Source organism: Pseudophryne corroboree, chromosome 12 (assembly GCF_028390025.1).
Source record: "Pseudophryne corroboree isolate aPseCor3 chromosome 12, aPseCor3.hap2, whole genome shotgun sequence".
NCBI classification, from domain to species: Eukaryota; Metazoa; Chordata; class Amphibia; order Anura; family Myobatrachidae; genus Pseudophryne; species Pseudophryne corroboree.
Genome location: NC_086455.1, coordinates 130972324 through 130997474, shown reverse-complemented (window position 1 = coordinate 130997474; position 25151 = coordinate 130972324). Strand labels below are relative to the sequence as shown.

Below are 25151 nucleotides of genomic sequence, written 5' to 3'. Positions count from 1 at the left end.
ACACGTACCGACACACAGCACACACACAGGGAATGCTCTGATAGAGGACAGGACCCACTAGCCCTTTGGAGAGACAGAGGGAGAGTTTGCCAGCACACACCAAAAAACGCTATAATTATATAGGGACAACCTTATATAAGTGTTTTCCCTTATAGCATCTTTTTTATATATTTCTAACGCCAAATTAGTGCCCCCCCTCTCTGTTTTAACCCTGTTTCTGTAGTGCAGTGCAGGGGAGAGCCTGGGAGCCTTCCCTCCAGCCTTTCTGTGAGGGAAAATGGCGCTGTGTGCTGAGGAGATAGGCCCCGCCCCTTTTTCGGCGGCCTCGTCTCCCGCTCTTTAACGGATTCTGGCAGGGGTTAAATATCTCCATATAGCCCCCGGAGGCTATATGTGAGGTATTTTTTGCCAAAAATAGGTTTACATTTGCCTCCCAGGGCGCCCCCCTCCCAGCGCCCTGCACCCTCAGTGACTGCCGTGTGAAGTGTGCTGAGAGGAAATGGCGCACAGCTGCAGTGCTGTGCGCTACCTTAAGAAGACTGAGGAGTCTTCTGCCGCCGATTCTGGACCTCTTCTCGTTTCAGCATCTGCAAGGGGGCCGGCGGCGAGGCTCCGGTGACCATCCAGGCTGTACCTGTGATCGTCCCTCTGGAGCTAATGTCCAGTAGCCAAAGAAGCCAATCCATCCTGCACGCAGGTGAGTTCACTTCTTCTCCCCTAAGTCCCTCGTTGCAGTGATCCTGCTGCCAGCAGGACTCACTGTAAAATAAAAAACCTAAGCTAAACTTTTCTAAGCAGCTCTTTAGGAGAGCCACCTAGATTGCACCCTTCTCGGCCGGGCACAAAAATCTAACTGAGGCTTGGAGGAGGGTCATAGGGGGAGGAGCCAGTGCACACCACCTGATCCTAAAGCTTTACTTTTTGTGCCCTGTCTCCTGCGGAGCCGCTATTCCCCATGGTCCTTTCAGGAACCCCAGCATCCACTAGGACGATAGAGAAAGGATAATGCCCCCTACACATTCGGCAACCCTCCGCTGTGCTGCCCAACGGCAGATACGGCTGATGGGCGACCCGGCAGGAGGGGGGGGGGGGTTGACGGGGAGAGTGAAGTCTCTTCACTCCCCCCGTCACCTGGCTCCATAGCAGTGCATGCTAATATGGGCGAGATTGTACATATTGGCTTGCATGCATAAGCGACCCAGCACCAACGATGAACGAGCGCGGGGCCGCACATAGTTCATCATTGGTGCCTACACACTGAACGATATGAACGAGAACGTTCATATCGTTCACTGTTATCGGCCAGCGTGTGTAGGGCCCTTAAGATAAAAGCCAAGAAGACTTATCAGACGTCTGTCTGCAGGAGAGAAAGGAAGCACAAGTGTTTCTCCTTGATCCCAGGCCGGTAGCTCCCATTACTTCATACCCTAGTAGGGATAGCGCCTCAGGAGTCACCATTGGGCTCAGAAGTTTAAAAGGTTAATCTCATTCATCCTTTCAAAGGACTTACAGAGGAGGCTGGATAGACATGGATAATGAAGCAGAAAATATGTGAGTGCAGTCGAAGAGCAAACGCATTAATGCCAGCCTGACAAATACAGTTCACATCTAGCACAAAAGGGGACAGTGCCAGACCTAACGAACCACATAAATGACAACAGGACAGATACTAGTAGGCCCTTCTTTATGATGCAAACTCCCTCATAAGGCAAAGCTATAAAACAGGGCAATAAAAGACTGGTTCAAGTTCACTCTAATCCTAGGCAATCAACAAGAAAAATCCCTGCACAGCTACAATGAAATGTTCAGCAGTAAATATACAAGACATAATACAAATCCAGCTAGAACAGACACAGCAGGCTCGGCTCATAATAGCATGCTAATCCAATGTTCACACAAATGAGCGATTATTGCGGTCTACACATGCGTCATTCACATGCACGGTGACCGAATTGCAATTAAGGTTGAATTCGCAAGTGATTAACAGGAAGCAGCTGTTGTGTAGTAGCTAATAGAGTGACAGCCAAACTGGACTGACTAATGGGCCCTACACACTGGCCGATTTTTTGAAAGATATGAACGATCTCGTTCATAAATGAACGAGAACTCGTTCATATCTTTCAGTGTGGAGACTCCAGCGATGAACGATGCGCGGCCCCGCGCTCGTTCATCGCTGGTCTCCCGTCGGTGGTGCATGCAGGCCAATATGGACGATCTCGTCCATATTTGCCTGCACTTCAATGCAGCCGCGTGACGGGGGGAGTGAAGAAACTTCACTCCCCCCGTCACTGCCCCCCCGCCGCCGGGTCGCTCGTCGGCCGTATCCGCCGTCGGGCAGCTCGGCGGTGGGTCGGCCAGTGAGTAGGGCCCCTTAGTGTACCCAGGAATCACATATCCGGCAACCATTCTATTACCCCTTTCACACCGCAGCTTGTACCCGGTAATTTGCCGTTTTTACTGGCTTCCTAAACGGTTCGAGCTGCGATGTGAAAGGGTCACCTTCAATTTACCGTTTACAAAATACCGGTATTTTGAAACGGTAAAAAAGCAGGGTCCTACCCGTTTCAGACCAGTTTAATTGTGCAGTGTGAAAGGGTCTGAAACGGTATTTGCAAGCCCCAGAAGGTGATAGGCTGTCTCCATGGGGTCAATTCTATTCGGCAACTAAAGAATAGCGCCGGGAATTAGCTCCCGACGCTATTCAATTCTGCTACTAGTTGCCCGCAATTGTCGGGAATTCTTCTCTCATCCCTGGGGGATGAGAGAATAAACCCGACAAAAGTGCTGCCTCGCGGACGGCGCAAGGCTGATTCTGTCGGGAATCAGCCTCGCGCCGGGTAGTTAAGTCGGAGAATGCCCGTTCTCCCGACAAAACTACCTGTTAAGTCGGCGAGAACGGGACATCGCCGACTTAACTTTAGCTGAATTGAATAGCGTCGGGAGCTAATTCCCGGCGCTATTCTTTAGTTGCCGAATAGAATTGACCCCCATGTGTGATGTCACCAGGCAGAAGCAGGAAATAAACATTTAAAATGACAACCACTGTTTTGTATGGGTGAAACGGGTTCAGTGTGAAAGGTACCAAAACGGTAATGAAATGGTAATATACTGGTTACAACATGCGATGTGAAGGGGGTTTAACTGCTCAGACCCGTTTAAAAAGCAGGTTTTGCGATGTGAAAGCAGCATGAGTGACCATAGACTCACTTAGGGAATCAATGTTTCCCGAATCTGCGTTGATGCTGCAGATCTGTACGCAGCTGCGAACGCTGCAGTGAGCGTCTCTATACAATTCCGGGCGGCTGTGACATTAGCATATTTTCACACATCTTCTGAGTCAAAATCGCATCTGTAGCAGCATTATTAGCAAACAACCATGAATCAGGCCCAGTGTCAGCATATATGCTTTTAGCACTGAAATATGCATATGTCCTGACACATTCACAGCTAGATTGGAATAAAGCAGAAGTTCACTAGTTTTCCTCAAGATACACCAAACCATCTATAGTCAGCTGCACAAGCAAAGGATATGCTGACATTTCTAGGCAGTGTCGGACTGGGGCATAAAGGGCCCGCCACTACATTGGTTTGCCTAACCATTAGTGAGTGCATGGGCTGGGCCCCTTGACAAATATATAAATACTGCTAGTGCGTGCATGATAATGTACAAGATAAATATTAGAGACCTGCAGCAGCACATTGCTGAGTAAACAATCTCAGATTATGTGCGAAACACACAGCACACACTATTTATTTATTTAATGTATGTATTATTTAAAACAGCTCCTGAAAGCCACTCCAAACAGAGATTCAACAGGAATCCTATAGTAAAGTAGATAATCTAATTTTTACTGCAAAGCAATCAGCAACCACCCTACTGTATGTAGTACATGATATTGCTCATTGCCTTGAATGTGACATTAGAATGTATGTATCCAATGTTCCAGAGGAAAATGACGATCTTCTATCAGATCCACTAGTGCAGAATAGTTTTATATATATTACTTATCACCAGCATTGCAGCGATAGATAGATAGATACACTATAATTGTTCATAAAACAAAACTCACAATGCAAGCAACAGAGGGACCTGATGATGTGTGGCAGCACTGTATAGCACTGATGTGTGTTACGGTGTGTGGCAGCAGTGTATCGCCCTGATGATGTGGGTGTTACGGTGTGTGGCAGCAGTGTATAGCACTGATGTGTGTTACTGTGTGTGGCAGCAGTGTATAGACCTGATGATGTGTGTGTTACGGTGTGTGGCAGCACTGTATAGACCTGATGATGTGTGTGTTACGGTGTGTGGCAGTAGTGTATAGACCTGATGATGTGTGTGTTACGGTGTGTGGCAGCAGTGTATAGACCTGATGTGTGTGTTACGGTGTGTGGCAGCAGTGTATAGACCTGATGATGTGTGTGTTACGGTGTGTGGCAGCAGTGTATAGCCCTGATGATGTGTGTGTTACGGTGTGTGGCAGCAGTGTATAGCCCTGATGGTGTGTGTTACGGTATGTGGAAGCAGTGTATAGCACTGCTGTGTGTTACTGTGTGTGGCAGCAGTGTATAGTATGGTGTTACGGTGTGTGGAAGCAGTGTATAGCACTGATGTGTGTTACGGTGTGTGGCAGCAGTGTATAGTATGGTGTTACGGTGTGTGGAAGCAGTGTATAGCACTGATGTGTGTTACGGTGTGTGGCAGCAGTGTATAGTATGGTGTTACGGTGTGTGGCAGCAGTGTATAGCACTGATAATGTGTGTGTTACAGTGTGTGGCAGCAGTGTATAGCACTGATGATGTGTGTTACGGTGTGTGGCAGCAGTGTATAGCACTGATGATGTGTGTGTTACAGTGTGTGGCAGCAGTGTATAGCACTGATGATGTGTGTTACGGTGTGTGGCAGCAGTGTATCGCCCTGGTGTAGCTGCTGTCAGTGAGTGCACAGTGCTGGGATAGCCGGGGTAGAGCTCGCCATTCCGGGCTGTGCAGCTACCTCCAATCCCTTCATCTTGCTCTTCACCTGCCTATGGAATTGCCCATTCAAGTGGTGCTCCCTGCAGCCCGGGTCACCCCCCTCCATGATCCCAGCTACGTCCTCTACTGCTATACGGATGCCGGCTAATTCCACTGAACGGTGTCCAGAACTAGTCCCCAAGCTACCTGTGTCCGTTCCTGCCGCTCAGGGCTCCGGTCCTGCACCTGATAGCGCCAATGTCTGGTTTATAACGACTCCTCCATGCTTAGCTCAGAGGCGCGCTCGCGTTACCCCTGTTGCTGTGTGTGACACGCACCATACTCGCCGCCGGCCGGGCTGCAGCCTCCGCTCCTCCTATCTCCCCGTGTGTGATGATGATGTTGCGTTCACATACCCTCCAACATGACCCGCCCCACTAGGTACAAAATGCTCTGTTTCTGGACTTTCCTCTTAATTTATTATTGCCATCACCTGTGAAGAAACAGCTTTCTTATCATGTAACTAGTTCAGCACAGGTGATGGAAATCATAAATTAAGAGGGAAGTCCAGAAACAGAGCATTTTGTACCTAGTGGGGCGGGTCATGTTGGAGGGTGTGCGTTCACTGTTACCTCACTCTCCTGCAGACCGGTGATTACGGGAACGTCGCCATCCAATCAGCACAGCCGGAGGCGGGGCCTGCACAGACATCTTAAGAAGGGTATAAAAACGCGGGAAGGGGGAAGAAGCTGCTGAGGTAAAACGGAGTACGACGCGCATGTAACGCATCTCCAGCACTCGGGCGCATCGCATCACTGCCCACAGCGCAGGAGGGTATGAGGACACCATATACAGCATAGGGATGTGTGTAACTGCATAGAGTGTGTAGGACATACAGGGCCTCATCCATAGTCGCACCTCACACGCAGCCCCCAATGTTCAGTGAATTTTTTTGTGTGCTACCGCAAAAAAAATAACAAAAATACTCTAAAACGTGTGTAGCATGCATGATTACACTGCGTATGCGCAGCTGAGAAGCACAGTATATTAGGAATGTGCGGAGAGGTGGCTTTTTAGACACATTGGGGTGGGGAGTACATTTATTGTTAATGCTACTATTAGTTTTGGGCGGCTGATGGAGCTATTCAATTGTTGCTGTGTTCTTGAGCCAATAGCCATGGATGCACACATCTACCATAGGTTTGAGCAGCTTCTGCTGCAGCCTGGTCCTGTCTAGCCTCGCCCCTTAGTCCTGACTAGCCCCGCCCCCTTTGGATCTTCTCCTGCCACTTCATTGTCACTTCGGGTAGGGGAGGGGGAGAGGAGTCTTCTTTGTGCTGCCAGCGCTGAGGGGGAGAGGAGGGGGCTTTGTGCTGCTGGCGCCGCTGCATGGAGTGTGACAGCAGCAGTAGCGAAACTAGACATTTGGTAATGGGTGGTCCCAGTTGGACCCCACACTCCCACAAAGACCTGTAAAGCTAATCATGTTCACGTGCCGGGAAAATGGGTATGGTCACTGAAATTGGGGCGTGTCAACATGACATGCCACCTGTTTCTCATCACACTGGGAACATTCTTTTCAATTCCAAATTCACCTTACCTGTATTATGGTTGATTTTAATGTGGAACCTCTGGAGAAATGTATCCTCTAAGGCAGACGGCGTCTTCAGTCTGTATTCGTCCGGAAGATGCCTGTTTGTGTAGGAAAATTAATAAGGTCAGCATCATCCAACAGCGGTTCAACAAGACTCACATCTTGCCCCCTGCATCTCTCAGCCACCCCATCATCTCCCCCTTATGTTGTCTCTCAGCACATCATCACCTATCCCGTGTCGTCTCTCAGCACACCATCACCTACCCCATGTCGTCTCTCAGCACACCATCACCTACCCCATGTCGTCTCTCAGCACACCATCACCTACCCCATGTCGTCTCTCAGCACACCATCACCTATCCCGTGTCGTCTCTCAGCACACCATCACCTATCCCGTGTCGTCTCTCAGCACACCATCACCTACCCCGTGTCGTCTCTCAGCACACCATCACCTACCCCATGTCGTCTCTCAGCACACCATCACCTACCCCCCATGTCATCTCTTAGCACACCATCACCTACCCCATGTCGTCTCTCAGCACACCATCACCTATCCCGTGTCGTCTCTCAGCACACCATCACCTACCCCCCATGTCATCTCTCAGCACACCATCACCTACCCCATGTTGTCTCTCAGCACACCATCACCTACCCCATGTCGTCTCTCAGCACACCATCACCTATCCCGTGTCGTCTCTCAGCACACCATCACCTACCCCATGTCGTCTCTCAGCACACCATCACCTATCCCGTGTCGTCTCTCAGCACACCATCACCTATCCCGTGTCGTCTCTCAGCACACCATCACCTATCCCGTGTCGTCTCTCAGCACACCATCACCTACCCCATGTCGTCTCTCAGCACACCATCACCTACCGCGTGTCGTCTCTCAGCACACCATCACCTATCCCGTGTCGTCTCTCAGCACACCATCACCTACCGCGTGTCGTCTCTCAGCACACCATCACCTACCGCGTGTCGTCTCTCAGCACACCATCACCTACCCCATGTCGTCTCTCAGCACACCATCACCTACCCCCTGTCGTCTCTCAGCACACCATCACCTACCCCATGTCGTCTCTCAGCACACCATCACCTACCCCCCATGTCATCTCTTAGCACACCATCACCTACCCCGTGTCGTCTCTCAGCACACCATCACCTACCCCGTGTCGTCTCTCAGCACACCATCACCTATCCCGTGTCGTCTCTCAGCACACCATCACCTACCCCGTGTCATCTCTCAGCACACCATCACCTATCCCGTGTCATCTCTCAGCACACCATCACCTACCCCATGTCGTCTCTCAGCACACCATCACCTACCGCGTGTCGTCTCTCAGCACACCATCACCTACCGCGTGTCGTCTCTCAGCACACCATCACCTATCCCGTGTCATCTCTCAGCACACCATCACCTATCCCGTGTCATCTCTCAGCACACCATCACCTACCCCATGTCGTCTCTCAGCACACCATCACCTACCGCGTGTCGTCTCTCAGCACACCATCACCTACCCCATGTCGTCTCTCAGCACACCATCACCTACCCCCTGTCGTCTCTCAGCACACCATCACCTACCCCATGTCGTCTCTCAGCACACCATCACCTACCCCATGTCGTCTCTCAGCACACCATCACCTATCCCGTGTCGTCTCTCAGCACCATCACCTATCCCGTGTCGTCTCTCAGCACCATCACCTATCCTGTGTCGTCTCTCAGCACCATCACCTATCCCGTGTCGTCTCTCAGCACACCATCACCTATCCCGTGTCGTCTCTCAGCACCATCACCTATCCCGTGTCGTCTCTCAGCACACCATCACCTATCCCGTGTCGTCTCTCAGCACACCATCACCTACCCCATGTCGTCTCTCAGCACACCATCACCTATCCCGTGTCGTATCTCAGCACACCATCACCTATCCCGTGTCGTCTCTCAGCACACCATCACCTATCCCGTGTCGTCTCTCAGCACACCATCACCTATCCCGTGTCGTCTCTCAGCACACCATCACCTATCCCGTGTCGTCTCTCAGCACACCATCACCTATCCCGTGTCGTCTCTCAGCACACCATCACCTACCCCCCATGTCATCTCTTAGCACACCGTCACCTACCCCATGTCGTCTCTCAGCACACCATCACCTATCCCGTGTCGTCACTCAGCACACCATCACCTATCCCGTGTCGTCTCTCAGCACACCATCACCTACCCCTTGTCGTCTCTCAGCACACCATCACCTACCCCTTGTCGTCTCTCAGCACACCATCACCTACCCCTTGTCGTCTCTCAGCACACCATCACCTATCCGTGTTGTCTCTCAGCACACCATCACCTACCCCGTGTCGTCTCAGCACACCATCACCTACCCCGTGTCGTCTCTCAGCACACCATCACCTACCCCATGTCGTCTCTCAGCAAACCATCACCTACCCCCCATGTCATCTCTCAGCACACCATCACCTACCCCCCATGTCATCTCTCAGCACACCATGACCTTCCCCCCGTGTCATCTCTCAGCACACCATCACCTACCCCCTGTCGTCTCTCAGCACATGATCACCTACCCCCTGTGACATCTCTCAGCACACCATCACCTCCCCCTGCATCATCACGGATAATGCACAAAACCAGAGCCCACAAACATCATTGCTAAGAACAACATCTCATTAGCAGCCACATTAACCCTTGATACCCAGAGCAGTAATGCAATCTCCCATAGCAATTAATTTGCAGAACGCCTATATCCCATGCACCCAATACAATGCAGCTTGCTCTCTCCTAGCCTTTCCATACAGGATTAGCAAGTAATAGTCATTGTTACTTACCTGGTAAATATTTTGTTACTGGAGGCAAATAATAAAAGTTTCTGGTGTAGTTACTGGTACAGGTCTGTCTTGGAGCTGCCTGCAGGCCTTGCTTGAATTCCCATGGCGGCATTGGCGGGTGGCCACGGGAATTCAAGCAAGGCCTGCAGGCAGCTCCAAGACAGAACCAGTTGCCGGTGCCGCAGCCCGCGCTCCGGTGTCAGACACTTGAGCGGGTGGGCGAGCGTTAGCAGGCGGACTGGCAGACGGAGGCTGCGAGGCTTCAGTCAGATTCAGTGGAGGAAGGCCCTGAGGACGGCTCCACCTCAGAGACTCAGAGCTGTGGTAGCCGGGCGGGTTAGTGCGGAGTGATGTCATCACATCATGCCGCAATAGAAAACAATTGGTTGAAGACACACAGGAGGGCGGAGCCGGGGAGCTGAAGTGCGTTGAATGTCCTCCCGGTCAGCAAATGCATTCCTGACCGGGAGGACACTAATTAACACAAATAAATTAATAAATCGGCTTTGTAGTGGCATTTGCATAAAATCATACACATGCAACGACCAAATGACTTGGCTACGCCAACTCAGAATCAGACCCACAGCATGTCTGACTAGACTAACACAGTGGGGGGTATTCAATTGTTTGAAAAGTCAGTTGGGTGTCTGTTTTTTCCCATCTAATAGACAGGAAAAAACAGACACCCAATCGTCTTTTCAAACAATTGAATTCCACCCAGTGTGTGGAGTAATAGTATCCCCCCAAGCACACCTGAAGTCCTATTACTAAGAGCTCAGTAAGAGATACCTGCCCGCCAATGTTTTATTTTAATTTCCGGGGGACACTGCTTCTACAGATGTGTCCTCATACATCTTTCCTCAGTGCCCCACGTAACTTTCCTCAGTGCTCCACGTAGTGGAAGATGCCTGGCGTGAGTGAGCTGACAGGTTCCGTGCAGCTCTGTTAGCGTTGGACGTCTTTTCTTTGCCGAAAATGCGTCTTATTTGCATCAATATGTGAATAGGACGCATGAGCAGGCTCTGCTGATTAAAATGATTTGCAGCATGCCTATGTTCTTTGTGCGACCTCGGCTGTATCCATACAAAATGGCACATTACCGTAATTTCTAGGAAAGTACTGTAATGTACCATTTCATATGCAGCTACAGCCAGGGTAGCACACAGAAATTAGGCATGCCACATATTTTAATCAGCATAAGCTGCTTGTTCATCGTTTTGCAAATTTTCATGGAAAATGTCAAACGTTAAGATGCTCGGTGCTCCCGAGGCATGATGTGACTAGAACGGCTGTTTAATGTGCAGGGAGGTTAGATGTAAGTGGGCACATCTGTAAATTCTATACTGTATGGTATATGGAAATCTATGTGTTAAATTCCTACCATATGGATTCTAATTAAAATTCTACCCAAAATACTAGTAAGGATGGACAACGAATGGTAAGCAAGTAATGCAGTGGAGGCAAGAGACCCCAAGCGTGCATTTGAAAAAGAGTCATAGCTTTGTGAACAGGAGGCGTTGCCAGGGACGTGCAGTGGGGTAAATGGCCCAGGAGGCACTGGCTAGCACCAGAGCCAGATTTACACACAATATATGAGCCAAAGGGTATATCTGGGCATTATACACAGGTGCAGCAGTATAAACTCCTGGAAATTTGGTGATTTTTGATCAGAGATGTGCGGAAAAGATAGACAGGTGAGGCACTGCCTCCCCTGCCATAGACTTTTTAGTCCAGGGTTTTGGCTATAAAAATTATTAGAATAATGCAAAGAAGTTATTTCAAACAAATTATTTCTATTTTTCATATACTTTACAGTCGAAACTCTGGTGAGTGGGCAGGCTGCCTCTGGAGACTTATGGTGCCCATACACTTGTGCGATGCCCTGCGACGCGGCATCGTACCAGCAGTTTAGGTGCAATGAAATTGCGCCTGAACTGCCAAAGTTACAGCCTAAATGTCACGAACCGGTTTCTCACCTCTGCAGGTTCTGGGATTCATCCGTTGCCAGTGCGGTTGCTCGCGGTGCTGTGCGCCCGTGTGGGGACGCGGCGTGATCAGTGGCACAGGTAATGCAGAGTCTGGGAACTGGGAGTGCGGGGACCAAATGGCCTAAGGCACTGTGTGTGTCTGCTGTATAGGAGGTGGCCATGTTGGAGACCAAATAGGTAATACAGAGCACTTGTGAAAACACCTGTGGGCAGGTGTAAGCCAATCCCGTGCTTGTGCTGCCTTTAAGTAGGCTGGGATCATGTTACTCTGGGCCAGTGCTTTGTTGTATCACCGCTGTGCTCTAGCTCTGAGCTCTCTCCGTGCATTCCTGTGTGATTCCCGTGGTCCAGATATCGCCTCCGTTCCCAGAGGTCCGTCTGCAGCCTTCACTGCTGAAAGATCCACCGGCTCTCCGCTGTGCTGTCAGTTAATTGCTCACCTACTGGAAACAGTTGAATTCCCAGAGTCTTGCATGAGGTTACCTTGTCGGCCTACCATTCAAAGTTTGGAGGATTCCATTTCCCTCAGCTGTTCGTTTGTTCAACTCTGCATTTAACCCATTCATCACCTTGTCATCTACTACAGTTTCACAGTGATCTCCGGAACCCGCAAGTAACCCTATTCAGTACTTTATATTTGCTATGTTGTCATAACAAGGATAATTCTTCACAGTCTCTCAGTTAACTCTCAAAACTCCATTGCAAATCCTTACAGTTATTTCTTCATGTCTGCATTATCCAGTTAATCACATTCTGCAGTTCAGCATCAAAGCTTGTTTATATTTGGACAATTCAACATTTATTCATCAGCTTGTTTTATATACAGTACCATGAACATTTCTTTTATTTGTCTTTGAGATTTATCCTGCATATTATTTCTGCCATTCCTGCAATACTTCAGTATGATATGATGATTAACAACTTGTCATTTAACTCTTTACTGGAATTGTTAATTTCAATAAATATATGGAATGGAACTTTCTTCGTCCTCCCTGCTTTCTTCATACCCCAGCACCTACACCTGTGGTTGGTCCCGGGTTAACGGATTCACAAAAACACCCGGACCTGACACTAAAGCTGTCATGGTCACTCATGACAGCTTTAGGCCAATCAGAGAAGCAGGTCTGTGATGCGATAAATATTAAGTGCAGCACATACTATCATGAGACACGATATTCAAGCAGCGTGCCCGCGCATCGTGTCGCATGGTACCTTAAATGTGCATACAATCTGATTTCTCTCACAGATGCGGTCAAAATCGAAGGATTGTATGCCATATCTCACAAGTGTATGGGCTACATTACAGCACTGCAGTCTCCTTCTCATCACAGGAGCTGAGTGCTGCAGGATAATGTAGAACTGCAGGACTTGGCTCCTATCACTGTGGAGGAGTCAGCATTTTAATGTCACCCCTTGAAAGGCTGACACCCAAGTGCAGCTGCACCCAAGCTGTGATGCCGCTGCATTAATAGAACTATATAGTTACTTTCCATCAATTGCAGGAAATCACAGAAGCCATTGATATTTTGAACCATCTGTGGGCAGCGTAAGTGGTCACTCATGACAGCTTTAGGCCAATCAAAGAGCAGGGTTAGGGTCCTCAAGGCACTAACAGTCCATGTTTTAAGCATATCCATGCTTAATTAATACCTCAGTCAGTTTGATTATACGATCTGTGCACAAGCATGAAGGTCCTTAAAACCTGACCTGTGAAGATGCATTAAGAGCCTAGTTTGGGAAATACTGCCCCTAACCTATTATTTCTCTGACGTCCTAAGTGGATGCTGGGGACTCCGTCAGGACCATGGGGAATAGCGGCTCCGCAGGAGACAGGGCACAAAAATAAAGCTTTAGGATCAGGTGGTGTGCACTGGCTCCTCCCCCTATGACCCTCCTCCAAGCCTCAGTTAGGTTTTTGTGCCCGTCCGAGCAGGGTGCAATCTAGGTGGCTCTCTTAAGGAGCTGCTTAGAAAAAGTTTTTAGGTTTTTTATGTTCAGTGAGTCCTGCTGGCAACAGGCTCACTGCATCGAGGGACTTAGGGGAGAGAAGTTCAACTCACCTGCGTGCAGGATGGATTGGCTTCTTAGGCTACTGGACACCATTAGCTCCAGAGGGAGTCGGAACACAGGTCTCACCCTGGGGTTCGTCCCGGAGCCGCGCCGCCGACCCCCCTTGCAGATGCTGAAGATTGAAGGTCCAGAAACCGGCGGCAGAAGGCTTTTCAGTCTTCATGAAGGTAGCGCACAGCACTGCAGCTGTGCGCCATTGTTGTCACACACTTCACACCTTAGGTCACGGAGGGTGCAGGGCGCTGCTGGGGGCGCCCTGGGCAGCAATGTATAATACCTTTTATGGCTAAAAAATACATCACATATAGCCCTTGAGGCTATATGGATGTATTAAACCCATGCCAGATATCTCAAACTCCGGGAGAAAAGCCCGCCGGAATAGGGGGCGGGGCTTATTCTCCTCAGCACACAGCGCCATTTTCCTGCTCAGCTCCGCTGTGAGGAAGGCTCCCAGGACTCTCCCCTGCACTGCACTACAGAAACAGGGTAAAACAGAGAGGGGGGGCACTTTTTTTGGCGATATTTTATATATTTAAGCTGCTATAAGGATACAACACTTATATAAGGTTGTTCCCATATATATTATAGCGCTTGGGTGTGTGCTGGCAAACTCTCCCTCTGTCTCCCCAAAGGGCTAGTGGGGTCCTGTCTTCGATAAGAGCATTCCCTGTGTGTCTGCTGTGTGTCGGTACGTGTGTGTCGACATGTATGAGGACGATGTTGGTGTGGAGGCAGAGCAATTGCCGATAATGGTGATGTCACCCCCCAGGGAGTCGACACCGGAATGGATGGCTTTGTTTATGGAATTACGTGATAATGTCAGCACATTACAAAAATCAGTTGACGACATGAGACGGCCGGAAAACCAGTTGGTACCTGCCCAGGCGTCTCAGACACCGTCAGGGGCTGTAAAACGCCCTTTACCTCAGTCGGTCGACACAGACCCAGACACGGACACTGAATCTAGTGTCGACGGTGAAGAAACAAACGTATTTTCAAGTAGGGCCACACGTTATATGATCACGGCAATGAAGGAGGCTTTGCATATCTCTGATACTGCAAGTACCACAAAAAGGGGTATTATGTGGGGGGTGAAAAAACTACCTGTAGTTTTTCCTGAATCAGAGGAATTGAATGATGTATGTGATGAAGCGTGGGTTAACCCAGATAGAAAAGTGCTAATTTCAAAAAAGTTATTGGCATTATACCCTTTCCCGCCAGAGGTTAGGGCGCGCTGGGAAACACCCCCTAGGGTGGATAAGGCGCTCACACGCTTATCAAAACAAGTGGCGTTACCGTCTCCTGATACGGCCGCCCTCAAGGATCCAGCTGATAGGAGGCTGGAAACTACCCTAAAAAGTATATACACACATACTGGTGTTATACTGCGACCAGCCATCGCCTCAGCCTGGATGTGCAGTGCTGGGGTGGTCTGGTCGGATTCCCTGACTGAAAATATTGATACCCTGGATAGGGACAGTATTTTATTGACTATAGAGCAATTAAAGGATGCTTTTCTTTATATGCGAGATGCTCAGAGGGATATTTGCACTCTGGCATCGAGAGTAAATGCGATGTCCATATCTGCCAGAAGAAGTTTATGGACGCGACAGTGGTCAGGTGATGCGGATTCTAAACGACATATGGAAGTATTGCCGTATAAAGGGGAGGAATTATTTGGCGTCGGTCTATCGGATCTGGTGGCCACGGCAACTGCCGGAAAATCCACCTTTTTACCTCAGACCCCCTCCCAACAGAAAAAGACACCGTCTTTTCAGCCGCAGTCCTTTCGGTCCTATAAGAACAAGCGGGCAAAAGGACAGTCATATCTGCCCCGGGGCAGAGGAAGGGGTAAGAGAGGACAGCAAGCTGCCCCTGCCCAGGAACAGAAGCCCTCCCAGGGTTCTGCAAAGCCCTCAGCATGACGCTGGGGCTTTACAAGCGGACTCAGGAGCGGTGGGGGGTCGACTCAAGAATTTCAGCGCACAGTGGGCTTGCTCACAGGTGGACCCCTGGATCCTGCAGGTAGTATCTCAGGGTTACAGGTTGGAGTTCGAGAAGTCTCCCCCTCGCCGGTTCCTAAAGTCTGCTTTGCCAACGTCTCCCTCAGACATGGCGACGGTATTGGAAGCCATTCACAAGCTGTTTTCTCAGCAGGTGATAGTCAAGGTACCCCTCCTACAACAAGGAAAAGGGTATTACTCCACGCTATTTGTGGTACCGAAGCCGGACGGCTCGGTAAGACCTATTCTAAATCTGAAATCTTTGAACCTGTACATACAGAAATTCAAATTCAAGATGGAGTCACTCAGAGCAGTGATAGCGAATCTGGAAGAAGGGGACTTTATGGTGTCCCTGGACATAAAGGATGCTTACCTGCATGTCCCAATTTGCCCTTCACATCAAGGGTACCTCAGGTTCGTGGTGCAAAACTGTCATTATCAGTTTCAGACGCTGCCGTTTGGATTGTCCACGGCACCTCGGGTCTTTACCAAGGTAATGGCCGAAATGATGATTCTTCTTCGAAGAAGAGGCGTATTAATTATCCCTTACTTGGACGATCTCCTGATAAGGGCAAGGTCCAGAGAACAGCTGGAGGACGGAGTAGCACTAACCCGATTAGTGCTGCAACAACACGGGTGGATTCTGAATTTTCCAAAATCTCAGTTGACACCGACAACACGTCTGCTGTTCCTGGGAATGATTCTGGACACGGTTCAGAAAAAGGTGTTTCTTCCGGAGGAGAAAGCCAAGGAGTTATCCAAACTTGTCAGGAACCTCCTAAAACCAGGAAAAGTGTCTGTGCATCAATGCACAAGAGTCCTGGGAAAGATGGTGGCTTCTTACGAAGCGATTCCATTCGGTAGATTCCACGCACGAACTTTTCAGTGGGATCTGTTGGACAAATGGTCCGGATCGTATCTGCAGATGCACCAGCGGATAACCTTATCACCACGGACAAGGGTGTCTCTTCTGTGGTGGTTGCAGAGTGCTCATCTGTTAGAGGGCCGCAGATTCGGCATACAGGACTGGGTCCTGGTGACCACGGATGCCAGTCTGAGAGGCTGGGGAGCGGTCACACAGGGAAGAAACTTCCAGGGAGTATGGTCAAGCCTGGAGATGTCTTTTCACATAAATATACTGGAGCTAAGAGCGATTTACAATGCTCTAAGTCTGGCAAAACCCCTGCTTCAGGGTCAGCCGGTGTTGATCCAGTCGGACAACATCACGGCAGTCGCCCACGTAAACAGACAGGGCGGCACAAGAAGCAGGACAGCAATGGCAGAAGCTGCAAGGATTCTTCGCTGGGCGGAAGATCATGTGATAGCACTGTCAGCAGTGTTCATTCCGGGAGTGGACAACTGGGAAGCAGACTTCCTCAGCAGACACGATCTACACCCGGGAGAGTGGGGACTTCATCCAGAAGTCTTCCACATGATTGTGAACCGTTGGGAAAAACCAAAGGTGGATATGATGGCGTCCCGCCTCAACAAAAAACTGGACAGGTATTGCGCCAGGTCAAGAGACCCTCAGGCAATAGCTGTGGACGCTCTGGTAACACCGTGGGTGTTCCAGTCAGTGTATGTGTTCCCTCCTCTGCCTCTCATACCAAAAGTACTGAGAATTATACGGCAAAGGGGAGTAAGAACGATACTCGTGGCTCCGGATTGGCCAAGAAGAACTTGGTACCCGGAACTTCAAGAGATGCTCACGGAGGATCCGTGGCCTCTACCTCTAAGACGGGACCTGCTTCAGCAGGGACCGTGTCTATTCCAAGACTTACCGCGGCTGCGTTTGACGGCGTGGCGGTTGAACGCCGAATTCTAAGGGAAAAAGGCATTCCGGAAGAGGTCATTCCTACACTGGTAAAAGCCAGGAAGGAGGTGACTGCACAACATTATCACCGCATTTGGAGAAAATATGTTGCGTGGTGTGAGGCCAGGAATGCCCCCACGGAGGAATTTCAATTGGGTCGATTCCTACATTTCCTGCAAACAGGATTGTCTATGGGCCTCAAATTGGGGTCCATTAAGGTTCAAATTTCGGCCCTGTCGATTTTCTTCCAGAAAGAATTGGCTTCAGTTCCTGAAGTCCAGACTTTTGTAAAAGGAGTACTACATATACAGCCCCCGGTTGTGCCCCCAGTGGCTCCGTGGGACCTTAATGTAGTTTTGGATTTTCTCAAATCCCATTGGTTTGAGCCACTCAAATCGGCGGATTTGAAATATCTTACATGGAAAGTAACCATGCTACTGGCCCTGGCTTCAGCCAGGAGAGTGTCAGAATTGGCGGCCTTATCCTATAAAAGCCCATATCTGATTTTCCATTCGGACAGGGCAGAACTGCGGACGCGTCCTCATTTTCTGCCTAAGGTGGTGTCAGCGTTTCACCTGAACCAGCCTATTGTGGTGCCTGCGGCTACTAACGATTTGGAGGATTCCAAGTTGTTGGACGTGGTCCGGGCATTGAAAATATATATTTCAAGAACGGCTGGAGTCAGAAAGTCTGACTCGCTGTTTATATTGTATGCACCCAACAAGCTGGGTGCTCCTGCTTCTAAGCAGACGATTGCTCGTTGGATTTGTAGCACAATTCAACTTGCACATTCTGTGGCAGGCTTGCCACAACCAAAATCTGTCAAGGCCCATTCCACAAGGAAAGTGGGCTCATCCTGGGCGGCTGCCCGGGGGGTCTCGGCATTACAACTTTGCCGAGCAGCTACGTGGTCGGGGGAGAACACGTTTGTAAAATTCTACAAATTTGATACCCTGGCTAAAGAGGACCTGGAGTTCTCTCATTCGGTGCTGCAGAGTCATCCGCACTCTCCCGCCCGTTTGGGAGCTTTGGTATAATCCCCATGGTCCTGACGGAGTCCCCAGCATCCACTTAGGACGTCAGAGAAAATAAGATTTTACTTACCGATAAATCTATTTCTCGTAGTCCGTAGTGGATGCTGGGCGCCCATCCCAAGTGCGGATTGTCTGCAATACTTGTACATAGTTATTGTTACAAAAAAATCGGGTTGTTATTGTTGTGAGCCGTCTGTTCAGAGGCTCCTACGTTTGTCATACTGTTAACTGGGTTCAGATCACAAGTTGTACGGTGTGATTGGTGTGGCTGGTATGAGTCTTACCCGGGATTCATTATCCTTCCTTATTGTGTACGCTCGTCCGGGCACAGTATCCTAACTGAGGCTTGGAGGAGGGTCATAGGGGGAGGAGCCAGTGCACACCACCTGATCCTAAAGCTTTATTTTTGTGCCCTGTCTCCTGCGGAGCCGCTATTCCCCATGGTCCTGACGGAGTCCCCAGCATCCACTACGGACTACGAGAAATAGATTTATCGGTAAGTAAAATCTTATTTTTATGAAATAGGGGGGATAAGGCTTTAGTCAGTCCAAACCAGTATGCAGTCTAAAGCCCCACAGGGTCTTAAGTTATAGCAGTGGTTCCGAAGCAGGGTCTTCAAGGTGTCCAGGTTTTAGGAATATCCCTGCTTGTGCACAGATGGTATATTCAAACAGACTGAGGTACTAATGTTCCTAAGCATGGATATCCTTAAAACCTGGGCTGTTGGAGTGCCTTGAGGACTGTGTTTAGGAATCACTAGGTTATGGTGTAAGCCCCTTAGTTTATGGGGAAAAACGTGGACTTTCTCAAATCAGTATGGCACTTGAAGTTGTCCTGTGTGTGCACATGCTCTAAATATAAACTATATTTCTGCAGCAGGTTACATTGGTTTCCACAGGGAAACATCGGGATGTAGAGCGGATCTGGATCCAGAGAAACCAACAGGTAAAGATTTAGCTGTCCCAGGATGCATAGGGGCCTCCTCTATAACCCCGCCTCCAGGCACTGAGAGCTCCGTGTTTAGTTGGTGCCTGCAGCAGCAGGTCACTGAACAGGGGGTGCGCTGAGCAGCCCAGAAAGCTTTTCAACAGAAAGAAATAGACTTTGCTTTTTCAGCTGGCAGCACTGTAAGTCACTGTGACACTCAGTGCTGTAGCTCCATCACCTCCCAAGCGGCACCGCACACTCCCGTTGGCTTGGTTCCCAGGTACCTGCGTCGGAGGCGTCCCGACTTAGGCACGGTCGCAGACTGCTCTCCGGGATCGCGTGGCTGCTACAGGGAGGAGGTCTCCTAGGTGGGACCCACCATTAAACCGAAATCCATTTGCGGTCTGGGGAGACGGACCGCGGCGCTGGCGTGGACACTGTCACTGGGCAGGGACCCCACTAGACCACAAGGGCATTTGGAGCGCAGGTCAGGTGTATTAACACCAACTTAATGGGGCTACAAAGTACCTGGGGTGGAAACCAGCATAGGGCCATTGCAAAATGGTCAGGTAATCTAATTGATGGGTTAGATGCCTTATCCAGGGGGGAGATAATTTTACTTATTCAGCATATACAGGGTTCGGCTAACATAGGGTTCGGCTAACTTTATGGTGGAGGCCATAATGGAAATTGGTTTACTCAATGCACGCACCACTGCTATGGCAGTGTCGGCATGCAGGGGCTTGTTGCTACGCCAGTGGACTGCGGACGCGGATTCCAGGAAAGGCGTGGAAAGCCTACCTTTCACAGGGGAAGCCCTTTTTGGAGATGAACTGGATACGTGGATATCCAAGGCTACGGCGGGTAAGTCTGCATACCTTCCTTCCGCAGCTCCTCCGGCTAGAAAATAATACACTGCTCCAACTCTGCAGTCCTTTCGGACAGCGAAGTTTAAGAACAAGACCAAGGGTTCTTCTACAGCCCTCAAAGGCAATAGAGGTAAACCCAGAAAACCAGCAACTGCAGGTTCACAGGAACAGAACCCTGGTTCTGCTTCCTCTAAGCCTTCATCATGACGGTGGACCTCACTGCCTTAGAAGACAGGCAGGTGGGAGCCCGTTTGAGTTTCTTTAGTCACAGATGGGTAATGTCTTGCCAGGATTCCTGGATCACAAATCTTATAACCCAGAGCTACAGACTGGAGTTTCAGGAACTCCCACCTCGCAGATTCTTCAAATCAGGCTTACCAGCTTCTCAAGAAGCAAGTATGACTTGACAGGAAGCAATTCAAAAACTGGTACGGACTTAGGTCATTGTTCCAGTTCCACTTCAGCTGCAAAGCCAAGGTTATTATTCCAACCTGTTTGTGGTTCCGAAGCCGGACGCTTCGGTAAGGCCCATTTTAAATTACAAGTCGTTGATCCCGTACCTACGGGTGTACAAGTTCAGGATGGAGTCTCTGAGAGTGGTGATCTCAGGTCTGTAAGAGGGGGAATTCTTGGTGGTGGACATCAATGATGCGTACCTTCATATTCCGATTTGGCCGCCTCGTCAGGCTTATCTGAGGTTTGCCTTACAGGACTGTCACTGCCAGTTCCAGGCCCTGCCATTTGGCCTCTCCATGGCACCGAGGGTGTGTTCCAAGGTAATGGCAGAGATGATGTTTCTCCTCCGCAAACAGGGAGTGAACATAATTCTGTATCTGGATGATCTGCTAATAAAAGAATCTTCCAGGGAGAGGTTGTTAGACAACATTGCCCTATCAACCTGTCTTGTCCAGGATCACATGTGAATTCTGAACCTACCAAAATCTCATCTGGAACCAACACGGAGACTTCCTGGGGATGATACTGGATACAGAGGCACAGAAGGTATTCCTTTCCGTTGGAAAAGGCATTGGTGATCCAGTCGATGGTGTGGATGTTCTAAGGAAAACCCGGATATCGGTGAATCTATGCATTCGCCTTCTGGGAAAGATGGTGGCCGCTTAAGAAGCGCTGCAGTACGGAAGGTTCCACACAAGACCCTTCCAGCTGGATCTGTTGGACAAATGGTCCGGATCACATCTTCACATACATCAGAGGATCCGTCTGTCGCGAAAAGCCAGGATTTCTCATCTGTAGTGGCTTCAGACTTCTCATCTGACCGAAGGCCGGAGGTTTGGGATTCAAAATTGGATTCTGCTAACCACAGACGCAAGCCTCAGAGGTTGGGGAGAAGTCACTGAAGGGGAACAGTTCCAAGGAAAATGGTCAAGTCAGGAAGCCATTCTTCCGATTAACGTTCTGGACCTAAGGGCCATATGCAATGCCCTTCTACAGGCATTGCATCTTCTTCAAGATCAGGCCAGTCAGGTTCAGTCGGGCAATATGACGGCAGTAACGTACATAAACCGACAAGGCGGAATGAAGAGTAGAGCAGCAATGTCAGAGGTAACAAGGATCTTCCTCTGGGAAAAAAGACATGCTCTTGCGTTGTCCGCAGTCTTCATTCCAGGAGTAGACAATTGGGAAGCAGACTTCCTCAGCAGACACGACCCCCACCCGGGAGAGTGGGGCCTTCACCCGGAGTTGTTCGGGTGCTTGACACATCGGTGGGGAATGCCACAAATTGACATGATGGCCTCTTGCCTCAACAAGAAGCTCAAGCGGTATTGTTCCAGGTCAAAGGACCCACAAGCAGTGGCAGTGGACACTCTGGTGACTCCATGGGTCTACAAGATGGTGTACGTGTTTCCACCACTCCCTTTGATCCCAAAGATTCTCAAAAGAACAAAAAGGGAAAAGGTTCAAGCAATTCTCATTGCTCCGGACTGGCCAAGACGGTCCTGGTATGCGGATCTACTGGAGATGCTCCTGGAGGACCCGTGGCCTCTACCTCTTCGCGAGGACCTTTTCCAGCAAGGGCCATTTGTCTATCAAGACTTACCTCGGCTACGTTTCACGTCATGAAGGTTGAGCGTCAAATTCTAGCCCAGAAGGGGATCCCCAATAGGGTTGTTCAAACCCTGATCCAAGCCAGAAAGTGGGTAACGTGTCAACATTACCACCGTATTTGGAAAAAATACGTCTCTTGGTGTGAGAACAGCAAAAGTCTTGCGGCGTAATTTAAGTTGGGGCGTTTTCTCCTTTTTCTGCAGTCAGGTGTGGATGTGGGCCTGCGTCTGGGCTCCATAAAAGTCCAGATTTCGGCCTTGTCCATTTTCTTTCAGAAAAAATTGGCTTCTCTCCCCAAGGTTCAGACGTTCTTGAAAGGTGTTTTGCACATGCAATCTCCCTTTGTGCCTCCCACAGCACCTTGGGATGTCAACGTGGTGCTGCAGTTCCTCCAATCGGACTGGTTTGAACCGTTACAGGAGGTGGACGTAAAATATCTTATATGGAAGACCGTCACACTTGTTAAAGCTGATTAACATACAGGACAGAAAAGCTATACCTTTTACACTAAAACCTTAACCGCTGCGGCTGCTGGATGTAATCCTTAGCCTAAGTACTTTTTACCCAGTTAACGTACACAGGCCCATACTGTGTACGCACTTTGCGTACACACGCTGCAACGGACGTACAAAGTACACACTTTGCGTACACACACACTGACACGCTGTAAGCACAATGCAGCTACACGTGTGGCTGAAATACACCTTAAACCTTAGCAGGAAAGGGACACAACACCAATTTTATTTAAATATGTTGGGATCCGTCCCACCAACAGTTATTTACTAACGGGGTTACAATAGTAATACAATTCACAATAAGAGATACAGGCTACAATCAATGATACATACGTTTGTTTCACCAGCACCACCCAGTCCTCGGTCAGTCAAGATAGATGACTTTCAGAGAATGTGTGCCTGGCCAGGCAGCTTGGCTTTTATACATTTGTCCATTTCATGAAACAATAGAAACTGTAATCTCTTCACCCATAGGTCACAGGGCTGGTCATTTACAGTACAGGAGGGGTCATAGGTCGGTTTGAATAGGTGGGCGATGCCTGGTTCAGGTGCACTTGCAGATGGTCTCCACTGGGTTCCCGCCGAATCAGTAAATACAGTGTAATATTAATATTCTGTTCCTGCGCATATCTATGCGCAAGAGCGTGCTATCTTCATACGCAACCTGCGAGTATGTGCACGCACGGCAGAACAAGTACGCGCACGGAGGCTATTTGTGTGGTGTTTGTACTTGGTGCGTATGGCTGCAATATTTTCGACTTCGGCAGTCCACCCTTTGGCAGTCATCAATAACTGCCACACTTAAATACTAAACAGAAAATATTACCTATACAATATATACAAAGTTTGGATAATCGGGGGAGAGTTGTAGGTAGGAAATGTATAGCCTAGTGGGATAGTAAAAAGCATGTATGTATGAATCAATGTCTGAGGGGCATGTATCATCGTGCGTATATGTTCTAAGCAAGCTTCGAGGTATTGCGAAGTATACATTAAATCCTTCTTATCCCGTATTAAGGGTCTGTACTTGGGCAAACAAACACTACCGAGCTCCGTTCGGGCAAGGGCTTTTGACCCTCACCTTTTCGGCTTCTAATACCAACAAATGGGGAGCACATTTATATGATGATACATGGAGGGGGATCATATGTGAGTGCTACTATATGTGGATAACACCTATCGACTATGTGTGCCATTAACTGAGGGTTGCAGTGATGAAGGTAAGACACATATATAAAAATACATTCACATAACATTGGGTATGGATGACGTCTTTTCCGGTTGGATGTTTCTGGGTAGAGGGGGGAAACAGAGAGAAATGGTGAAAGAAACAGGCCATGAAATTAATTTGGAATCCTTATCATATCGCTGTCTCTACGGATGTATCATAAATCAAATCTACTGCTGTAACAATGCCCTCGCTCCTTAGACTCATAAAATTTGTGCTGTGCTTGCTCCGCGTCAAGATCTGAACACACCTGAATATCAGACCGATAATTATGATGACACTCTGGATACAAAGGAGAAACTTTCCCACACTCATAATAACATTCTGTGCCCACTCTCCTAACCCTGAGAACCACTTGCGTGGGTTCAACCATGAGACCCAGCCGGTCAGTTCATTACCCACAGCCGTCAAGGTAAGGTTGTGTTTCCTCCTGAACTCCCACTTCAACTGCAAGATCTCATCCATCTTTTGATCGATGATCTCCGTGGGGTCGTCAGTGCTATTCGAAATATACGTACAGCACTTCACGCCATATTGAGTTGCCACGGTAACACAGTACCCACCTGTCACAGCCGTAACGTAATTAAGGACCATTCTGTGCTGGATCAATTCCTTCTTGTAGGCTTGTAACTCCCTTCCTGAAGGTGTCATCATACATCTCAGTGATATTATCTATCAAGTTCGCCAGCGCATGGATGTACCTATAATATATAGTTCCTCTGGCAGTACGGGTGATATCTAATGCGAGAAGGAACTGAATCCCGGTGGATTCATGGATCAAATCAGAGGCTGCGTGCTCTGCCCTATCTATGAGGTGTCTCTTGATGATGTGTTCATAATGGATATGAGTATAAGGAGTCTGAGCGTTGCGGTGAACGTCTTTCATTTTGTCGTGGGTTATGGTCATGACCTCTGGTAGTACTCTCCCAATATAACTCAACCCCTCAGAGCTCGGAGTAAGCCACTTGTACGCTTTCCTCCCACATATGAAATAGGCATCATCTGGGAGAACATAAGGGACAAAATGTAACAACACCATAATTGCAAATTTTCCATGTAAAGAAACCAATCCCAAGCTCATTTGCTCATTTGCTGGATGATATGGGCACAATACTCCTGCGACACTTTTCCAACCCATATGGTTTTGATCCCACGTGTATACCAGTACCGAAAATACTTTCCACTGTTGGCTATCTTGCATACAAGTTCAGAGTCGATAGGAATCCTATCAGCTCTGTGTGAAAAGGTCATTGTCTGG

General features: G+C 49.0%; 2 protein-coding genes across 4 annotated transcripts in view; one reads left to right on the top strand and one right to left on the bottom strand.

Moving 5' to 3' along the window:
* FMN1 (formin 1) overlaps positions 1–5398 on the bottom strand; it is a 517710-nt gene extending 512312 nt beyond the window's left edge. The window contains exon 1 of one of the 3 annotated variants that reach the window (XM_063948028.1): positions 5161–5398. The gene's annotated coding sequence lies outside the window, so the exon portion shown is untranslated. The remainder of the gene's footprint in view (positions 1–5160) is intronic. The other 2 variants (XM_063948025.1, XM_063948026.1) reach the window with 2 other exon arrangements.
* Positions 5399–5669: 271 nt separating this feature from the next.
* The window catches only part of RYR3 (ryanodine receptor 3), a 1295770-nt gene continuing 1276288 nt past the window's right edge, over positions 5670–25151 (top strand). Inside the window, 1 exon segment of the mRNA XM_063948019.1 lies at positions 5670–5787. The gene's annotated coding sequence lies outside the window, so the exon portion shown is untranslated.